This window comes from Mustela putorius, unplaced genomic scaffold (genome assembly GCF_011764305.1).
Source record: "Mustela putorius furo isolate JIRA1106 unplaced genomic scaffold, ASM1176430v1.1 tig00004033_pilon_pilon_pilon, whole genome shotgun sequence".
Taxonomy (NCBI): domain Eukaryota; kingdom Metazoa; phylum Chordata; class Mammalia; order Carnivora; family Mustelidae; genus Mustela; species Mustela putorius.
This window is the reverse complement of record NW_025422169.1, coordinates 5,383,549-5,404,929: the sequence shown is the minus strand read 5'-3', so window position 1 is coordinate 5,404,929 and position 21,381 is coordinate 5,383,549.

Here is a 21,381-nt window from a genome sequence, read left to right as displayed (position 1 = left end):
GACGGCGGAGACTTCTGGCACTCGGGACCCTGTCTTACTTCCCCTCCACGTCCCTTACCCTGGCAGGGTTTTCCTGCTCCATCCAGGGGCAGAGGAAACGTCAGGCCAGAAGAATCATTGCAGATTTTCATGTCAGTTTTAAATATACAATCTCGGTGTTTGATGGAAGAGAGACCACCACCCTGTTAGCAAATATCCCCAAGAAGTATTAAATTAAGCAAGCCTTTGTTAGCCCTGATAGAAAAACATGCTAAGGATAGAAAAGTCTCTTCTGCCATTAAATCTCTTTTGTCCTTGGAGAACTGAATTTTCATCAATTACTGAACTCTTAATAAGAGGTAACTTGGCTGGCTAATGTAGACTTTTTCAAACGCATTAGAGAAACAATATAGCTTCACAGTGAAGAACATTGGCTTTGAAAGCACGGACCTGCTTTAGATTTCATTTATCAGGTGTGTAACCTTGAACAAATCACTTAAACTCGCTGGCTCTCGTTCTGCTCATTTGAAAAACGGGACAATAGCAGTACCTGCCCTATAAGATTATCTTGGAAATCATGTATGTTGTTTGTGCTCCATGCCCAGAGGAAGGCTTTGTTTAGCCAATTACTTGTTGGCCTCGGACACCCTTAGGACAGGATACAGGTGTGTTTCTATTCAAGCAGAAGCAAGAGCTCTTTCCCTTCCTTTCCCCCCCTTTTTTCTAGAAAATAAGTCTGATGGGAAGCATGTCTGTTATTGTTTCTAGTGAGAGGACAGCTGGCATGGTGAGGAAGGTGCCGGCTGCTGTGGGAACAGTACTGGATGCCTGCTGCTTCTCATTCACACGTGCTGGCCCTTCCTGAGCCCTAGCGGTGCGGTCTGACTAGGGTGCATCAGTAACCCCAGACTTGTAAGCCGTCTACCTTGATTGTATGGGAGTCTTCGTGAAGTGGGGGTTTCAGCACAGATTTTTTCCTAACGTCTATCAGACGTAGGTAATGGGCGAATACATTGGAATAAGATCTAATTCTGTTCTTGTTCCTGGCTTCATCAGCATGTAAATATTCTGTTTCAACATGACACAATGACAAGATTTTTAAATTCATAATTTTCACTTGCATAGTTTCATATTCATATAGAATGGATGTGATCATTATATTAGTGCTGATGTGCACTGATCAGTGTATCTGTAGCAAAGCGGAGATTTTAAAGAGGCTAACCAACAAAATCTATATTTTCCCTGGACAGGATGCATCCTGAATCATCTTCCTAGCTCATTCCTCCCTCGAAGCTGAAATCATATGTTTAGTATTCCCTAGTTAATGGAATTAAAATCTAGGTTAGGAAAATGAAATGCAGTACCGTGCTAATCAAGGCTGGCATCTTCAGATACCGACTCCCATGCTCTGTAACTGTCTTTCTGTTGCTTTGAGTCAATATTTAGCTCTCAGCTCATGTCTTTGTCAGTTTGGGCTGCTGTAACAGAACTCCACGGGCTGGGCAGCTTTAACAAGAGGAATTAATTTCTAGCAGCTCTGGAGGCTGGAAGTCCAGGATCGAGAGGTCTCAGACTTGGTGTCTGATGCAGACCTGCGCCCCGATTCATAGACACTGTCTTCCCGTGTTCTCACATGGCCGGGAGCAGAGAAGGAAGCAAACTTCCCGGGCCCTCTCCTTATAAGGACACTAATCCCTCTTGGGGCTCCTGACTGCATCCCTTTTTGAAGGCCTCACTCCTAACACCGTCACCCCGAAGCTTCGGATTTCAACGTAGGAGTTCTGGAGGACACACACTTTCAGTCCGTAACAGCTCTCTACATTCTTTTTCCTTGTCTTTTCAATAATGTATAATTAGTACCTTTTTTTCTGATTCCTTGTATTCAATATTCATTAGTTCGTGGCATGTTATTTTACTTTCTAATTGTTCCATATGTTTGTCTGTATATGTGGGTCCGCTCCCTCCAAATGTACCATCAGATGCTTGTCGATGGGATGATTCCAGGAAACACGGAGCCTCGATGCGCTTGTCTTTTGACAAAAAGGCCCAGATTTTTCAAAATTGTAACTTCATAATTTGAAAATTTTAAACACAATTTACTTCTTTTTTAAACAATTTTGTGTGTGTATTTGACAGAGAGTGAGCAAGCGGGGGTGGGGGTTGGTAAATGGAGAGGGAGAAGCAGGGTCTCGCCCGCCCCACTGTGGGACTCGACCCCAGGATTCTGGGATCATGCCCGAGCCCAACGCAGGCGCTTAACCGACTGAGCCGCCCAGGGGACCCAAACACAATTTACTTATGAAGACTTTCTCCTTGACACACAACTATGTCAAACAAATATTTTCCACATCCACCGTTCTATAATTTTCTAAAGTATGTTAGATATGCATTTTTCTAAGCGGGGCTTGAATAGATTTTAAACTTCTTTGATGATCCAACTGATCATTATTTAAAAGTCAGGTTTTGTTTGTTTGTTTGTTTTGTGTTAACTGTACAACATGATTTGAATTTTCTTCTCCGTTTGGCCATCCTATGACTAGCAAAAAACCATCCCCACTTTTTATTCCAAGGGTATTCCTAACAAAATTACTTTAATCTCAAATGGATTTTCTGCTGCTTCCAGTCTGCTGTGAAGAAAAATCCAGATAATAGGCAATAGTGTCTGTCTTACAAAGTTGTCTTGAAAATTATATATAATATTTGCACATAACACTAGAAGAAGAGCTTTGTTTAATCATTTACTTGTTGGTCTCAGCTAACACTTGGTAGGCACCATAATATTTATTTTTAAAGGAACCTATTACCTATTAAAGTCAATTTGTTTGTCTTTCTTTCTGTTGCCTTGTATTTATGCAGACAAAAGGAAACCTTGTTACTTAGGTCAAAGGTAATTCTAGCAGAGATGGACAACTGAAGGTAGATAGTAAGTCACTTTGAGTGACTTATAGGATCAGTTTGAGAAGTAAAGAAAGGCAAAATTTTGAGTAAAATGTAGGAATTAATTTTATTTAACTTATTTGCTAAAAGTTGGCACATTAAAATCAGAAGAATCTGAATAAAGTCTGTGTTTTCATTTAAAAAATTCTAAACAATTACTTCATCTAAACCATTTGTTTTGCTAATAAGTGCACCAGAAGTAGTAATTAGAGGCTTAACAGACTAATTAAGAAATAAAAAAAAAAATTGAAAGTCACAGGAAAATAAATACTAACATCATTTTAGTGACCAGAGGTGAAAAAGTGCACTACAACTATTATTCTCATTTACTGTCGGTGTCATTGTAAGTTGGCATAACCCCTTTGAAAAAGCATCTGAGTCATAAAAATAAATTTCTCCTTTGACTCAGTAATCCTTTTTCTGGGAATTGATCCAAAGAAAATAATTTAACTGAAGGCAAATGCTACATGAACAGATAATATTCATTGTATCTTGTTTTCAAGTGTAAACACTGAGAAGCTGATATGGATACGATATCAGACAGTAGGTAAGTAGGTGATGGGGCAGGTACTCAGTGGATATTGTGTTCTCTTTCAGGGTGGCAGGAGATGTTTAATACAGATGCTTGGGGGAGGCAGTGGGGGGGTTGTGCCTTTCTTTATGTTCAAGGTAGCAGACAGAGCACACGTGAGGATGTCCTTTCCTTCCTGTAATCTCACATAAGTCACAGTGAAGAAGTACAAGAAGTCTATCCTAACAAATCTGAGAGGAAGGAGGGACAGCCAGCAGCCAATCAGAAATTTTCATAACTATCTAGAACATGGACAACATTTAGTATCATTTATAAATAAATCAGAGCTCACCCCAGCCTGGAACATGGATAAGAAATCACATTAGGGCAGGGACAAACCCCTCCCTTCTGAAGTGTCCCCGAGAAACCCCGGGCAGTTGCATAAAAGTATGAGAAGTAAGAGGGACAGAGGTCACCATGAACAACTGTCAAAGGAGGCGTTGTGCAAGTCATTACACACACACACACACACACACACACACACACACATGCACAGCCCTTTTGGAGTGGCACTTTTCTCCAGGCTAAACGTGCTGCATGTCTATGAAATGTGGGAGAGTTGAAGGCTATCTCTTGGTGTTGACTCCCGGAGTCAAGTCTTCCTTTGTGTGTTGGGTGGATGAGAGGGCCCAGACTTCCCACCTGCTCCCCACATGGGCACGCTCTGGTGAGACTTTCCAATCAGCAGAGCTTCCCCAGGAAGGCAGAGTTTATGTCCCATCTACCTACTCAAGGGGAGGACTGCTATCGAAACAGACTGCCATGGTTGTGGAAGACATTCTATTTCACGGTTGACCTGGTCTTTCATCAATAAATATGAGCAGACAGCCAAGGCTCCTCGGAGGCCAGAAGAATATCAGTATGGCCCTCCCTCCCAAAGTTGCCAGGATGAATGTATATTGTTATAGATAGTGGGAAATCCCACTATATATATATATATATATATATATATATATATATATATATATGTATATGTATGTGTGTGTGTATATATATATATATATTTAAAATAATCTCCAATTAGTATCCTAAGAAAGATCAAGAAGATAAAGAAGCTAAAGGAAGAACACGCCACAGTTAAAGGGGACTTAGACATTCCAAAAGGGAAAAATAAACCCCCTTGGATTTTTTTTCTTTAAAAGCAGTAGTTGATTCTGGTTTCTGAGGAAGTTTCTGTTTGTGGATTTCTGCCCCTTAAACTGTGATTTTCTCTATATACGTGTCTGTTTTCTCAGCTCTCAGGTCAGTGGTCTGACCCGTGACCAGTTGTCTGACCATTCTAGGAAGAGCTCTTGATTTTCTCGTTGTTTAGTTTTTGTTTGTCTGTTTGTTTTTGCTGTTGTATGGGTAGCACAATGACAACTTCTAAGCTGCTTATGCACTCGTTCAGAAACCATTTCTGTTCAAATTTTTGGAATTTCTAATAGAATGTGTTGCAGAAATAGAAAAATAGAATTCCAGTGAAGAAGTTGAAGCAATAGAGAAATCACTCAGATTTTCGACCAAAAGATAAAGAAAAGAAATAAGAAATGCATGGGATGAGAAGAGAAGGTCCACCCATGAGCCCGTAGGAAGCCGGCTTCAAAAAGAAGAAGACCCCAGGACTGCAGGAAAAAATCTAATGAAATAAAGTAGAATTTGCTAACACTAAAGAATGGTGTGGGTCTTCAGATTAAATTGGGCAGATCAGACCATGAAATACCCAGGCCGGTCAACACAGCTTCCTGAGGAAGAGCACATCGAGGGTGAAGAGTGTATCTGAGATGCCCACGAGGCCGAGGGTCAAACCTGCACCACACGGAAAGGGAAACAGGCTGGCACCAGTTTCTGGATGTTGGTGAGCCTGGGGACGGAGTTCCAGGAGTCCATTCTGCAGGTAGATCACTTTGAACCTAGAGCCCGTCATCATCATGTCGGTCGGTTCAGATGGCAAGAGATAACGGACTTCTGGGATTGTAGCGGGAAATGCCCACATGTCATTAAAAAATGAACCTGGTGAGGGGCAAGATGATAAGAATCCGATGGTGAGGAAACTGAAGGAAGACAGGTGCCACCTAAGCAGATGAGATTAGAAAAACACCATGACACCCCGGTCCAAAAAAACAGGTTTGTCTGTATGCCTCCAACAGGTGGTTTCTGGTATACCTGCCCTACCCACCAACCTGGAGAGAATCAGCTGCAAAACCAATAAGCCAAAACACCCGAAAATGAAGAGTAAATCAGATTTAAGAAATCCTGGGTCTAACCTGAAAATCAAAGCAATCATGTCTGTCAGGGTAGGGAATCAGAAGCCCCCAGGGAAAAACGTTGAAGTGAAACCCCTGACATAAGTATTAGGAAATTACTGATCACACGAGGGGATATATTGCTTTTGTCAGAGGAGAAGGAAAGGAAGGGAGGCGGGAGGCGGGGGAGGAAGAGAGTGAGACAGAAAATTAATTTACCATAAATCCCTTGTACGATAAAATCCATACAAGAAACTCAGGTTCCAAATATCAAAGTAAGAAGGAGTATGGTCATTAGGTATTTATGAAACGGAGGACTTCCCGATTTTGTTGCTGTTAATATTCTCTTTAAAGTGTCACAGATTTGGTAGTTCACAGAACGGCATAATCCCCGCGCACCCAGGCTGAGAGAGGATGTGTTTGTGCTTGATGCTGCTGGGGGCAGGGGCAGAGGGCAAGGGGCACTCAGGACCCCAAGCAGGCAGGGCTTGAGCACGAGCACACTCCCACGCTGGGAACAAGCCCTTACCGACCGAGCAGGTGTGTTAAGTGTGCAGGAAGGCTCACAAGGAGCCAGGTGTGGGTCTCAGAGTCTGCAACCTGCATTCAGCAACACCACCATGGTGCCCTCCTGACACTGGGCGGATTACTCAGCCTCTGTGAATCTCATATTTAAATTTTGTTCATTGTTAAAAGTAATTGAGAGGATCTATTCAATGACCCCGCGGGGAGAAGTTTCAAGGGGTGCTAATCCCCGCCCCCCCCTTACACAAATAAGTCTTTGCAGTTAACTCAAACCACGGAAATACAGAGAAAGTGCTTAACTCTGTAAGACAAACCATCTTCTACTTCTTTAAAAGCATCATTTATATTTATTAATTATTAAAAGAAATTATAATTTATGTATTTTATATGTCATATAATTTACACATATATAATATACTTAATGTAAATATAATATAGTATCGAGCACTTTACTGAAAAACTTTCATCTTCCTATTTTTGTATACAGGAAATAACAAAACAAATCTAAACACATTCAATTTCAGAAATTTTATGTCATCAGTCTTTATTTTCCTAGTTACTCAATTAGTCTAAAACAATGTTTTTTTCCTATCATGAAATGGGCATAAAAATCCTCGAGGAGCTTATTTGCAAGGACTGGAGTTCATCCTGTGGACAGTCTTGTCATCTCTTCTGAAAGAGCAACAGAAACAAAGGCTGATGGCATCCTGTTAGCCTCTGGAGCGCTGTCCCGGTGTGGTCCCCCAGGGTCTTGCAGCAGTGGCCAGCCTCAGCTTCCGCCTCCCTCCCACACCCCTCCCCCTTTCTCTCATCCTGCGCTTTTAACGTTGCTGCTGATCTTAAGTCCCCATACGTGTAAGGGCTGTGAATCAAGAAGGAAGTCGATGTCTGCATTTAGTAGGGGACTTTGTAGAAGACATACATGTGGAATCCAGCTGGCATTCCATTTCCTGGCAGAAGGCTGGGGTTTTAGAGGCCCTCGAGTTTAAAGTACACGATATGAGCACGTGCAGAATTTCAAAAGGGGCAACATTTTGTCCTGAGTCATATGTGTAAGGTCAATTCAAAGGCTGCTAAAGCTAGACTTCAAGAAGAGTGTGTTTTATCTTTTTACTACGTCATCTTAGATGAAAGCCTATCTGCTCTGTGGACATCGCCAACAACGGAATCCCACGCTTATAAACTGTCCTGACAAAGCCATCCACATCCACAACGGAGATCTAGCTCGTTCCCATCCGCACTCACGTTAGTGCAAATACTCTGAGAAACTCCGTGTTCTCTGATTACCGCTCAGAAGATACTAATGTCAAAAACTCCACCTCATTAAAAAATATCCTAAGAGAGAAATTTATCAGGGGGTAAGAGGCTGAGTGCCTTACTCTGCAAACAAAAGTGAGTTACTTAAGACCCCAAAACTCCTGGAGAAATAATAAAATGGAAAAAAAAATAAATGTATGTAAATATGTCTCAAAAATGCCCCCAAACGGATTTATTAAAGTTTTATTTATTTTATTATTAAAGTTTTATATGACCCTTACCGGTTTTTTCATAGGTTTATACTTACATCACACCTCAAATCACTTGAATATTTCTCAAATACACAAAAACTTATTTATACATATACCTGACATTGTAGCAATAAGCTTCTGACCCCATAGTTACAGTCGATATTGTGAAATATGAGTGTCACTGAGTAATACTGAGAACTATGAGTCCATAAGCCATGTTCAGTTCACATCCCCAGCATGTCTTGCACTAAAATAGAAAAAGCATCCTGTATCTGTTTTTGTTTTTTTTTTGTGGTTTTTTTTTTTTTTTTTTTTTTTTTTTTTTTTTTTTTTTTGGAGAATGCTTGCAGTATGCATGCTTGGTATCTATAGCACATCTAGAAAAGTCACTAAGCCAGTTCTGACCAGAAGAATGTTCCAGTCAGTGCCTCCTGGTCCCCACAGGCTGGGAAGGGCTTGTCTGGCATGTGTTCCCACGTGTCTGCAGTCACAGGGTGGCTAGGCTGGCCTGCAGGGAACTCTAGGCATCATTCAACCTTCGTGTACCTCAGAAGCTCTCCACCTGGTCCTTCACAGGCGTGTGCTTGGGCTCCCCGACCACATGGCTGCCTCAGGCATTCGGACATCCAACATGGTGTCCAGCACTACAAAGAGAGAGTGCCCAGAGACCTTGGCAGGGAGGTGTGGACTCTTCCTCCCTGAAAGCTAGTGTACCTATCACCTGTTACTAAGGTCCATCCAGATGTAGGGACAGAAATAGTCACTACCTTTCACTAGGAGAGGAACTGAAGTCACAGGATACAGGGAACACATGGGATAGAGGAGAGTGTGGTCATCTTTGGCAAATACAATCTTCTATGGAATTGTGACTGTCCTCTCAGGAAGGATCACAGGACTTCCTTGTCTAGTGTGTATGAAATCCTTATGTGTCCTCACTGAGGTGCGGTCACTATGGCGTACAAGAAGGAGGCTTCACGGCAAGGTACAGCAGAGGAGAATGGACCAGTGACCAAGAACAGTCTTCCTGAGGACTCCTGCAGGACAGTGGTCTAGTCAAGTGGTCTCCGAAACCTCACTGGTTCTGGGAAAGACAACTCTGTGATTAGTGGAAAACCATGTTTCTTGGCCTCTTCCTCTTCTTCTTGTTTTTTGTTTGTTTGTTTGTTTTAATGAAAAATCTCACTGAGTATAGCAGAGATCTCTGTGGTATCTTTTAAGTCCTAATGATGAATGAAACCAGACACAGGAGTGATCTCTCTGAAAAAGGCTGCAGATTCTTCAAAAAATCTGGGTCCCAACTTTTAAACCACCCAGGATAAAGACTACTTACTGATGGTAGGCAGAATTCTAAGATGTCTCCAAGACTGGCCACATAATCCCCAAGGTTATAAAAATGATGGGTATCTTCATTGTAGTTAGGTTAGGTTAGGTTATATGGCATCTTTGGTTTTAAGAGAGGGACATTATCCTGGGGGAGCCATTACAAGGAACTAGAGTCCTCCTAGTAAAGATTTGAAGAAGGACAAAGACTGCATGGGAAATTTTTCATGGCTGGCTTTGAAGATGGAGAGAGACACCTGGCAGGAATGTGGGGGGCCATCTAGCTGCTGAGAGCATCCACCAGGGGACACCCAGCAAGGAAACAGGGACCTCAGTCCCACAACTACAAAAAACTGAATTGTGCTGATACCCCGAATGGGCCTAGAACAGGATTTTGAGCTCTCAGGGAGAACCTGCCTGACATCTTGATTTTAGCTTTGTGAGACACTGAGCAGAAGACCCAGCCACACCAGGCCAGACTCCGTCACAAGGAGCTCATAAATGAGTGTGGCTTTGACTGTTAAGTTGTAGTACTTTGTTCTGTAGCAACATAACTACATATGTTATGTTATGGTTCAGATACCTTGATGCTAGACTTTCTTAAAATAAGAGATGGCCAGAGTGAACACTTGGTTCTCTGGTCTCTGCTCCCCTCCTGCGGCCTGGAAGGCAGAAGCCTCCACCTTGAGCAGCAACAGTTTGGCCCATACCCTGGGGAAGGTGGAAGAGAAGGCTGCAAGTTTCTGTGATTTGGTAGGGCCAACCTGTCGACACAGCTCTGGACCCGCAGCTTCCAGACTTAAATAAGTCGGGGAGGAATAAACACCTACCTTTTTTTTCCCCCAGCCCATTGTTATTTGGAGCTTGTTGACAAGCTAGATTTTTCCTAATGCTGATTATCCAGTTCAAACAAAGAAGTGACTTCAAGATTTTATGTTATGATATGCCGTGGTATTTTGTCTTCTAAAATCTATCCTTAAATACCCCACGTGCTTGGTTCCACCATGTACAAAGCATGGTCATCAACAAGGGACATCAGAGGGGAAATCCATGGTTCCTCTCAGACTATTATTAACCCAATAGATAAACGCTGTATTTGAGGTGTTCTGATATAATTAACTGCCTATGTAAAGTGAACACAAGGAGGCCATTATGCAAATAAGAAGCCATTAATTATAGGGGAAGGGACATCAGCTTCCTGGTTCAGACACAACAAAATGGGGAAGGAGGCTGACAACGTCTTAGACCGTCCAGTCACTAACGAGGTACTGCAAAGTCAGACACGACAATACTTATTATACATCCTAAGACTCAACAGACTTGGGTGCCCCGTTAATACTTACAAGCACTTTCTAATTTATAATTTACGATAAATAATATACATAACTAGCACCACAAAAAGTGCCAGGCATACTCAACTTGGCTAGAGATCTTTTCTAGCCAGTTCTCTGAGGGATTTCCTTGAGGGAGTTCTAAATTTTCTAGACCAACATTTTATAGGCAAAGGCTGTACAGAAGATTCTCCCTTGGGTATTAATAAGGGTGTCACATAATTGTTTTGTTCAAAAATTTTTCATCAATATGGAGAGCTGTACCCACTTCTTTGAAGATTTCATAAAGCACACTGACATTTTGAAGTCATTGAGGAGCCCCGACAGAAAGACAGCTGCTTAGCTTTTTTGCTTTTATTCAAAGACTTGAGATTTTTAGAACAGATATAGGTTTAAAATAAAAGTGGGAGGAAGGTACATGGGTTTCCCAGCTTTCCTCTTTATAGGCATCCCCCACCAGAGTGATACAGAGAGGTACATTTCTTGTAACTGATGGACCCACACTGAGACATATTGTCACCTAAAGTCCACAGTTCACATTTGGGGTCACACTTGGTGGTGAGCCTCCTGTGGCCTTGGGTAAATGCAGAGTGACGTGTATCCAGCATTATGGTAGGAGACAGTATTTTCACTGCTCTAAAAATCCTCTGTATTCTACCTATTCATCCCTCCTCATCCCCCCTTTCTCCCAGGATCCAGTGATCTGTTCACTGTCTCCATAGTTCTGCCTTTTCCAGGATGTCATAGGTTGGACTCACAGAGTGGAGACTTTTCAGATGGCCTTCTTCCACTTAATAATAAGCCCTTAAGATCCTTCCACATCTCTTCATGGCTTGATAGCTCATTTCTTTTTGGTGCTGAATAATATTCCATTGTCCAGATGGACTACAGTTATTTAACCATTCACCCACTGGAGGGCATCTTGGTTGCTTCAAAGTCTGGGAATTATGAATAAATTTGCTATAAATTTCCAATGCAGGTTTTTGTGTCAACATAAGTTTTCAGCTCCTTTGGGTTGATTGCTGGGTCATATGGTAAGAGTGTATTTTGTTTGTAAGAAACTGTCAAGCTGTTCCACAATGTCTGTACCATTCTGCATTCCCACCAGCGATGAATCAGCGTTCCTGTTGCTCCACATCCTTGCCAGCATTTCATGTTGTCAGTGTTCTAGATTTTGGCCTTTTTAATAGGTGTGCAGTAGAATCTCATTGTTTTTTTGTTGCCAGCGTTTCACAATTCCTCTTGATTCAGTCGCCTTTCCCACCCCTGACCTGCCGCCTCCCTCACCCAAGGTGCGCTGCCAGTACTTTGAAGGACGTAAAGCAGATCTACCACTTTGGATCACAGATTTTGGCTCACAAGGTAAAACCTGGAGCCACATGTCACTGAAACAACTATCACCAAAGGCAAGTTTGTTTGTTTTCACTGATTGAGAAGCCTTCCCTAAAGGCGTCCACTCCAGAAGTAAAATTCTCTCCATGTATAACAAGGAGAAATAAATCAGTAACCTGGTGTGCTACCAATATTTTGAGGAATTCCCTGTATTTACTGTTATTTTTGGAATAGTTTTCTTCACAAAGGAAAAAAAAATACAAGTGAGAGCATTGTCAAACTGGTGGACTATAACAAGACAATAATAATTCAATAAGGAAATAGTTTGATTATGAATCAGAAAGTAAATATCATAGAATCTGAAAGGAACACATAAAACATTTATTTCAGCACTTTGGCTTCAATGTTAAGGTATCTAAGGGCAAAATTCAACTGCAGATCTGAGTGGTGGGGGCTCAAGAACCCTCAGGAACCCAATGTTCTTCCCATTAAGTAACATCTTGTGACCCCAGTGTGCCACGCCCTGAGTGATTCACACTCAATAGGAGGGACTTGTGGTTTGTTCCTAACCAATACAGCACAACAAAATGATGGAATATCACTGTCTTGGTGAGGTTAACTTTTACGGCAAAGAGGGTGGGAGGTCACTCCCGTGATGACTGCTATGCTATATAGGACTTTGTCTTAGACTGGAAAGAGATTGTCCTACTAGTCTTGGAGAAGTGAGCTGCCATGTTTTGAACTCCTATGAAGAGGGTCACAGGGCAGGGCACATGGGCAGTCACCTCTAGGACTCGAAGGTTACCTCTAGCTGACAACAAATTAAGCTGGGAAGGGAGCGGCAGTCATACAGCTACAAAAAAAAAAAAAAAAAAAAACACACACACAAAAACAAAAAACAAAGCAAAACAAAAACCCCAAAAACAAAATCTACAAACAACTTGAATGAATCAGTCAGGTTTCTCCAGAGAAACAAAACCAACAGGATATATAGACATATAAGGGCAGGTTTATTAAGAGAATTGGCTCATGGGGTTTTGGAGGACAAGAAGTCCCACAGTCAGCCATCTATCTGTAAGCTGGAAAACCAGGAAAACCAGAGGTATAATTCAGTCCAACTCAAAAAAAAAAAAAAAAAAAAAAAACCAGGGTAAGCCAATAATGTAATTCCAGTCTGAGGCCCAAGGCCTGATGACTAAGGTGGTGGGTGGCATTAATGGAAGTCACAGAGTCCAAAGGCCTGAGAACTAGGAGGTCTGATGTCTGGGTGCAAGAGAAAATGGAGGTCCTGTCCCAGCTCAAGGGAGGAGAGTGCAAGTTTGCCTTTCCTTCGCCTTTTTGTTCCATTTGGGCCCTCAATGGATTGAATGAGATCTGGGACATTGGGAAAGGCCACCTCCCGATCTCAGTCTATGGATTCCAATGTTCGTCTTTTCCACAAACACCCTTACAGACACACCAACGATCTGTGCCTCCCGAACCCAGTTGGGTTGACACATGAAGTTGACCATCACATTGGACAGCCCCAGGAGTGGATTCTTCCTTAGTGGTGGATTCCCAAGCAGAGAACCCAGCTGAGCTGACACATGAAGTTGACCATCACATTGGACAGCCCCAGGAGTGGATTCTTCCTTAGTGGTGGATTCCCAAGCAGAGAACCCAGCTGAGCGGTGAGCGGACAGACTCCTGACCCACAGACACTGGGAGAGGATAAATGCCTTTTGTTTCTTACACAGCTTGCTGTGTGGTTATTGGTTATGCAGCCGTAACAAACTAATGAGCTATCAGATAAACGGCTCCCAATTCCTGTCCTGATATTGCATTACAGTCTAAAAACCTCAGCCAAATGCAGTAACGTGATGTCAAAATCTGAAAAGTTTTGCTGCAATCCACTGCTGTTCAGACTCCTTGAGGAGTCTTTCAAAATCAGAGAAGTGGCATGTCTACTAATTGTAAATCTAAAATTTCAGGAATTTTCATTGAAAATCCTCACAAAACAACCTCCAAATCCTTCAACATCGGCAATCCCATAGTTTTTGATGTGTAAGTTAACTTTCTGTTCACTCTCAGTGAGAAAACATGAGGAGAAGGGGATAGTCTCCGGGGAGGTGCCCCCGAGCGTGCCTGTGATTAAGACCATCACCAGCTCCCCAGGAACAGGGTGATTCTTCCCACTGAAACTCAACCAAACATAGGGAGCAATTTTCTCTTCCTTTAATTTTTGGAAATCTTGTTATTTTACAACACCCTCCCCGCATATTATATATAGTTCCAGAAAAGTTCCCCGAAGCAATATGAATAATAAAGGGGAAAAGAGTTATTTTGGGAGAGAGACAGTGTGAATGCCAATCTCATTTCTTCTGCAAAATTACCTGAGTGGATCTGAGCAGGTTATGGCCTTACTGATTTCCTTTCTCCACCTGGCATGGAGATCCTGTCCATAGCCCCTTTCAACATTACGGGTCTGGGATTCTATTAACTGATTTAAAGTTTCAATTAATTACAAGACTTTTTTAAAAAGTATACCCAGTGGTGCTTTTACTTAAACCAATTAAGACCTCTGGAGAGGACAAATAATTATCACTCACCGACAATTTTCCAAGTAATAATTTTGCTTCTTAAGATGAATTCACTTTCTGCTTTCAGGTGTACGGTTCTGACAATGGCATTTTGTAAAGCAACCAATATCACAAAGGTACTTAAAAGCCACTTGTGTGTCAAATACTGTCCAGAGAATTCCTGGTATACAGTTGTTCCCCAACTTACAATGGGGCTCTGTCCTGATAAACCCATCGTAAGTTGAAAATATCCCAAGCCACTGACCATTTTCGCTTACTTAGCCTGGCCCATCTTGAACGTGCCCACAACATTCCCGGCCGCCTCCAGGTGGACAGAGTCTCCTCACATGAAGCCTGTGTGATGATCAGGTGTTTCGTGACTCGAGTCACATTCTGGGGATGGCCCCGTGAGCAAAGAACGGTACGGCAGGCTCGGCCTTCTGCTCTCCTGATCGCTGGCTGCCTGGGAGGGGTCCCTCACCGCCCAGCTACCGAAAATCCGATGTGACCACATGTCGCTAGCCTGGGACAAGATCCACGTTCACAGTTAAAATTCCAAGTACAGCTTCTACTGCATCGCTTTCGCTCCGTCGTGAAGTTAAAAAATTCTAAGTTGAACCACTGCAAGTCGGGGAACGTATTTATGTTTGGTTAATGAAACTATCTCACAGAGCCTCAGAACTGCCTCATGTACAGTCTACTGTTTTCTTAGTCTTTGTTTCTCAGGTGTACTCTGTGAAGGCACCTCCTGATAAATGTCAGGAATAATTAATGGACACTAAGTGCAGATCAATGAGGAATTTTCAAATGCTCTCACTATAGACACAAACATGACATCTTTCATTTTTCCTTTCTTTAGTTTCAAGTAAGAATATTTATTTTAATTTTTACACTGAGACTTATTTTGATGAAGAATGAAGTGTGCTTTATGATTTTTGAGCATAATACAGAAGGTAAAGAGATTCGTTACTTTTATTTTCATTATTATTTATTATATTCATTATTATTATAAAAATAATTGTACTTCTGACACACCTTCTGTTGTATAGATCTCTGTCTACCCATTTCTAAAAGGGTTAAAGGATGTATGTTCACTGGTAATAGTGTCCCAAAGCTCTTTGTGTTTTGTCTCCAAATTCAATGGACTCGAGACACTTTGTTCTTAGTTGAATGTGAGACATTTGCTACATCAGCAAGCTCTATGAATTCAAGTCAGATTTTACAAGACTTTATTTTATATATGAAACAGGTCTTAACAGTACTTAATGAAAGATGTGGTAATTGACTGGCAGGGAAAAGGAACAAGAAAATTGTAGTTTAGTGTAATAACATTTCATGTAGCTCTATCAGTGTTAGGTTTTACACTAAAAGGAAAGCTAAATTTAGGATGTCTATTACATACTAGCATTGATATGAGTCATTTCCTTTCCATTAAATCAACCCAAACCGTAACTTCCTATTTTAGGGTCTAATCTGTACAAAGCAGCAGATTTCAGATCTCAATTCTGCATGTTTGAGTTCCTCAAAAAAAATAGAAAAAATCAGTTTAAGTTTGTACTGTTCGTGGAATTTTAAAATTATTCCAAGAATGAGACTAGCTAACACCAAACATCAGATATTAGTAGAACAGTTTCACTTTCAACAATTAAATTAGAGCTCAGTTAAAATTTGCAGCCAGTCACTGCGAAAGGAAAAAAAATGCAAGAGTTTCTGCAACTTAAACTGAAATGGTCTTCCCTCACTGCCCTCACCTCCCTACACACTATGCACACACAGACACACGGACACACAAACTCGCCCAGACACAAACACCCGGGCACACATAGTCACACACAGCAACAAGGCACAGATGCTCACATAGGCACACACACACTCACATGCAGGGATAAATGACTTCCACCCACTTTTTATGGTAACACTAGCAATCTCGTACTTTCTCCAACAGTGCAGCTCCTTTCGAGATCAAAGGTGAAAGGAAAAAATTATCCCCTACTATGCTACTTTTAAGATTCCAGGACTTTTTTCATTTCAGCCTTAATAAAATTATTGGCTATGCTTTCCATTTCTTTTCTGTTGAAGGGCTATAACAAGTTTGGATACAACCATAATTAGGGTTTTGCTTATTTGGCCTGAGCGTCTGGTGTGTTACCAGGGCTTGTGGGTGGAGCAAACTGTCCAGGACATCCGTCATGTGACCACATGGACCCTTTGAGGTCCACTCTCAAAGATATTTTCCAGAGAATAACTTTGGAAATCCACCAGAAGTGATCACAGTTTCTCTGTGGACCAGCCCCAGCTAAGTATTAATTCCACGATGTGCTAAATTTGGACACCAGATGAATAGAATTGAGGTCAGTGTTCTTAACAAATTAATAAGGGCACATCCATCTATTGAAAGCCCATCATAGGCTCTAAGAATGGACAGTCACCCGCATGACTGGTCTGTATCCTTCCTTCAATAGGTATTATAATTAACCTCTCAGAGAAGATATAAACAAAAAATATATTTAAACCCTCAAAAAGACAACACCATGAGGAAACGAGAATTAAAGTACTAGAGGGTGAGAAGAAAGATCCCACTGCTAAAGAAATCACAAACTAGGGCGCCTGAGTGGCTCAGTGGGTTGGGCCGCTGTCTTTGGCTCAGGTCATGATCTCAGGGTCCTGGGATTGAGTCCCGAATCGGGCTCTCTGCTCAGCAGGGAGCCTGCTTCCCTCTCTCTCTCTCTGCCTGCCTCTCCATCTATTTGTGATTTCTCTCTGTCAAATAAATACATAAGAAGTCTTTAAAAAAGAAAAAAGAAATCACAAACTACATAATGACTGCAAAGACGTTTTATCCCAGAGCTATTCAATAAGTAAAATTTTAAAATTTGGCCGGTGGACACCATTTAGAAAGGTTTCAAAATAATGTAAATGATTGACTTTGAGCCGAAGTGGATTTGATGGAAAATAAAATGATCCTCGCTTTGTCAAGTGAAATATGTATCATTTTCAAGCAGAACATATCCCATTTAAAGTAGGATTCTTTAAGAGTCATGCGTACTCTAAAAGCAAAAATGTTTATTTAGCCATCTGGCAAGATCAAAGCTTTCTGTCACTATATCCAAGGCTTAGAGATATTTTAAAGATGAGGATTTTTTTAAGGTGAATGAAAAATTAATGTTTGAGTGTTTATGTGCGTGTATGTCTGTGCCTTTACCTAAGTACAGTTTAGTAAAATACACATGGATTCTGGCATTAATATTTCCCTTCAATAAAACTGCTGATACTTCTTAAATCATGTGGACAAGAGAGGAGTCTCTATTATAGGACAGTGTGAAATCTTCTGTGTGCTCTGGGTCATCTGCTTGGGGATACACATTCATTCAACAGATCCTACTGATCACCTACTGGTTTGGTCTTTACTCCAAAAACCTGTGGGAAAAACAAATAGTTAAAAAAAAAAAAATAGGCAACAATGTCTGCCCTCAAGAAGCTTATAGCCTTCATCATGAACTATAAGCATAACTGAGAGGTAAATTTTATGATATGCTAGAAGATGATAAGAGCTTAGAAAGAACATAGCAGGGTAAGAGGTATTTTGTTTTGTTCTTTGAAATGCATGTCCTTTATTTTTTTTTTTTAAAGATTTATGTCTATTTATTTGACAGAGAGAGCACAAGTAGACAAGGAGGCAGACAGAGGGAGAGGGAGAAGCAGGGTCCCAGCTGAGCAAGGAGCCTGATGTGAGCCTCAATTTGAGGATCCTGAGATCATGGCCTGAGCCAAAGGCAGAGGCTTAACCCACTGAGCCACCCAGGCGCCCCTGCGTTGCAATTCTAAGTAAACTGTTCATGCCAAACCCTGTGATCAAAGAGATCAGTTTTTGCAAAATCTTGAAAGATGTGGAAGGGTGATACTTGCATCTGGAGAAGGAGCAGTTTGGGCAGAGGGAACAGGTGTGGGCACCAGAATAGAAGCACATCCAAGAGGAGAACAGTGAATCTCCGGAAACAGTGTGGGATGGGAGCCGGGGAAGTATGGAAAGTCTGAGGAGAAGCCAGAGTGGTGAAGGGCGTCGACCATCCAGTAGCTTGTAGGCCACAGTTAGAAACCATCTTACTCAGAAGGAAGAACAAGCCTTTGAAAGGCTGGAGCTCCCCCAGTCTGGCCTCATGTGGGGGCCATCTGGCTACGGTACAGAGGGATGGGGAGCACGGGTGGAGACCTGGGAGACCACATCACGTGACTCATAGGGAAGGCAATGGACAAAGCAGAGACTTTCAGAGCATGAGGAGGAGTCTGATGCTGAGTACATCTTAAAGAGCCAAGACAGCAGAGTTTCCAACTATTTGGATGGTGTAAAAGTGAGAAAAAGGAGGTGAGACAAATGCCAAGGTCGTTCCGCTACTGTGGGAAGTCTGGAAGGAGTTTGGGGTCAGGGTCAGCGGCACAGCTCCTACAGAAGGAGCAGGTAGATCGGCAGTTGAGTCTGGGATCCGTTAAGGCAGGTGGCTGCCAGCAATCCAGGTGGGAAAGGCACCTGGGGAGTTGAGTATGGAGTCCGGCTCCAGGAAGAGGTCTGCGCTAGAGATAAAATTTGAGTCCCTGGTGTGTGGATGTTCTTTAAAGTGTGACACTGGCTGAGGTCTTGAAGGTGGTGAGTGTGGGTGGGAAAAACAGAGGAAGAAGGCCCACACCCTCGGGCACCAGCTTCAAAGAAAAGTGGAAACAAGAAGCCAGAGAAGTGGAAGAGCTTCGAAGAAAAGTGGAGACAAGCAAAGAAGCCAGAGAAGGTGAGCGCTCTGGCCTCCGGGAAGCAGTGACAGATCGGGGTGGTGTTCTGAAGCGAAGCAGCAGAAATGTTCAGGGAGAAAGGGATAAGCTCCCTTTTAATGAGGACTGAGAACTGCCTGTTGCTTTCCAAAAGGAGCCGATGAAGGCGAGCTGGACAGGAGAATTTGGGCAGGCTGTGGGGCGGGGTGAGAAGAAGTCTGGTCAGGGTGAGGTCTATGGAGAGCACCAGGAGAAATCAGAGACAGAGGCACCGCTCAGGACTTCCACTACAAAGTAGAGTTTGGTCAGGGCGGGTAGCAGAGCTGTGTGGGAGGACCCATACTTTTCAGGATGGTAAAACGATAGCATGTTTGCACGCTGGGGCAATGGTTGAGTAAGGAGAGAAAATGCAATGTCATGGAAGCGAAAATGAATTCCTGCAGGCATATCCTTGCATAGGCAAGAGGGAATGCACCCCAGGGAACAAGTGAGCTGGCTGGCTGAGCACAAGGGCCATGGACCGTGTATGCAATGTGGATGGGAGCTAGAATGTGTAGCTGCAGATGGTGTAGGTGTGCAGTTATAGGGTGTGGTGGTTCTCATGAGATTCCTGACATTTCCGGTCAAGCAGAGGGCACAGACATCATTTGAAAACAGAACAGGGCCTGGGGGTGGTGAAGAGGTGTGTGGGGGACGTTGTAAGAGGGAACCCCAGGGTCGGGGAGGGGCATGGCAGATAAATGAAACATGTGGTTGTGATATGGTGATCACAACGACCAGGAAGCTTTGGGTGCACTGCCAGGATAGTTGGTCGAAGTTCTATCACTCGCTAGGTTGAGTGTTTTTCCCTCATGTCGCAGACGTGGTACAATTGTTTCACCATGGGGATAGGTGGCTTTCCTGAGTGAGTATTAAATAGGTATGGATGACTGGACATTGTGTAAATCCTCTACAGAAAGAGAGTGGTCAAAACAAACAGGAAAAAGCCACATGAAGGAGAGAGCTCATGAAGGTAGAAGAAAATTTGGACAAAGACACCACTGAGTCTTTCGGATATAAAACACCTCCTTCCTGCCTTCAGAACAGCAGGAGACGACACCAATCCATGGCAGGAGCACTGAAGACGGAACATCCCTGCCCCAAACTCCCCATGCCGTTCTTGCTGTAGGTGTTTTCCGGATGGCCATCCTTCTCTTCCCATCCGTGGCTGCCATCATGCTCAGGAACCACGTCTGCAAAACACTCCCGTTCTACTCTTTCTGGATATCCCATTCCCCATATCTACCTGCCTTGGAGGAAGACAGCATAGCCTGGTTAATTATTATGCAGAGCAATATAGCTCTTGTTTCTCTAAAGATGTTTAAATTACCTGTGCCAGGAAACCTTGGCTTTCATCACCAGATGGGCCAATTACGGTATTTTTCCTTAGGCTGGTTAAAGCAAACTCAAAGCATCGTTTTTTGTTTTGTTTGTTTTTGTTTGTTTTTTCGAAGCATAGTTTTTAAAACAACCATTTCCCCCTCTTATTATATTATCCCTTAGGAATATCTGCTATATTGTAATTAATTGTTCAATTGTCCACTTTGCTCATTAGAAAGCAAGGTCTTTGAAGACAGGCACTGTGGCGTATTTAATACTATTTCCCTGAAATGAAATGGCTCTATTTTCTATCACTTATAAAAATTAATTCCAAATGGGTTACAGATATAAATGTGAAAGGAAAACAATAAAATCTCTTTTAAAATTCAGGGTTATTTTCATGACCTTGGGGTGAGTAAAGCATTCTTAAAAAGAAGATCAAAAGCACTGAGGATAAAGGAAAATTTTATAAAACTGGCCTTTACTGTAATTGAGAACCCCCATCAAAAGATACCGTTAACACAGCGAAAGAGGAAGCCACAGAGAGGAGGAATCTGCAATCCATATGGCACACAGATTTATATCCTGAATATATAAAGAAGTTCTACAAATCAATAAAAAGATCAATAATCCCATAGAAATATATCCTAGAGAACTGAACAACCACTTCACAAAAGAGACTACATAGACAGCCTATGAACATATGAAAAAGTGCCCACCTCATTAGTCACAGGAAAATGTAACTGAAAATTAAATGAGATCCCACAATACACCTAGCAACCAGAATTGCTAAGAACAGATCGGTTGGCACCAGCAGGCAGTGGGAAAGGTAGGAGCAGCTTGGAAATGTCCATGTGTGTGACGCTCTATTCCATTGTAAAGGAAGACACGCATTCAGTGTCACAAGCAGTCCAGCTCCTGGGAACATCTCCACCATACTGAGTATAGATATTCGACAAAAGACAGATACAAGAATTC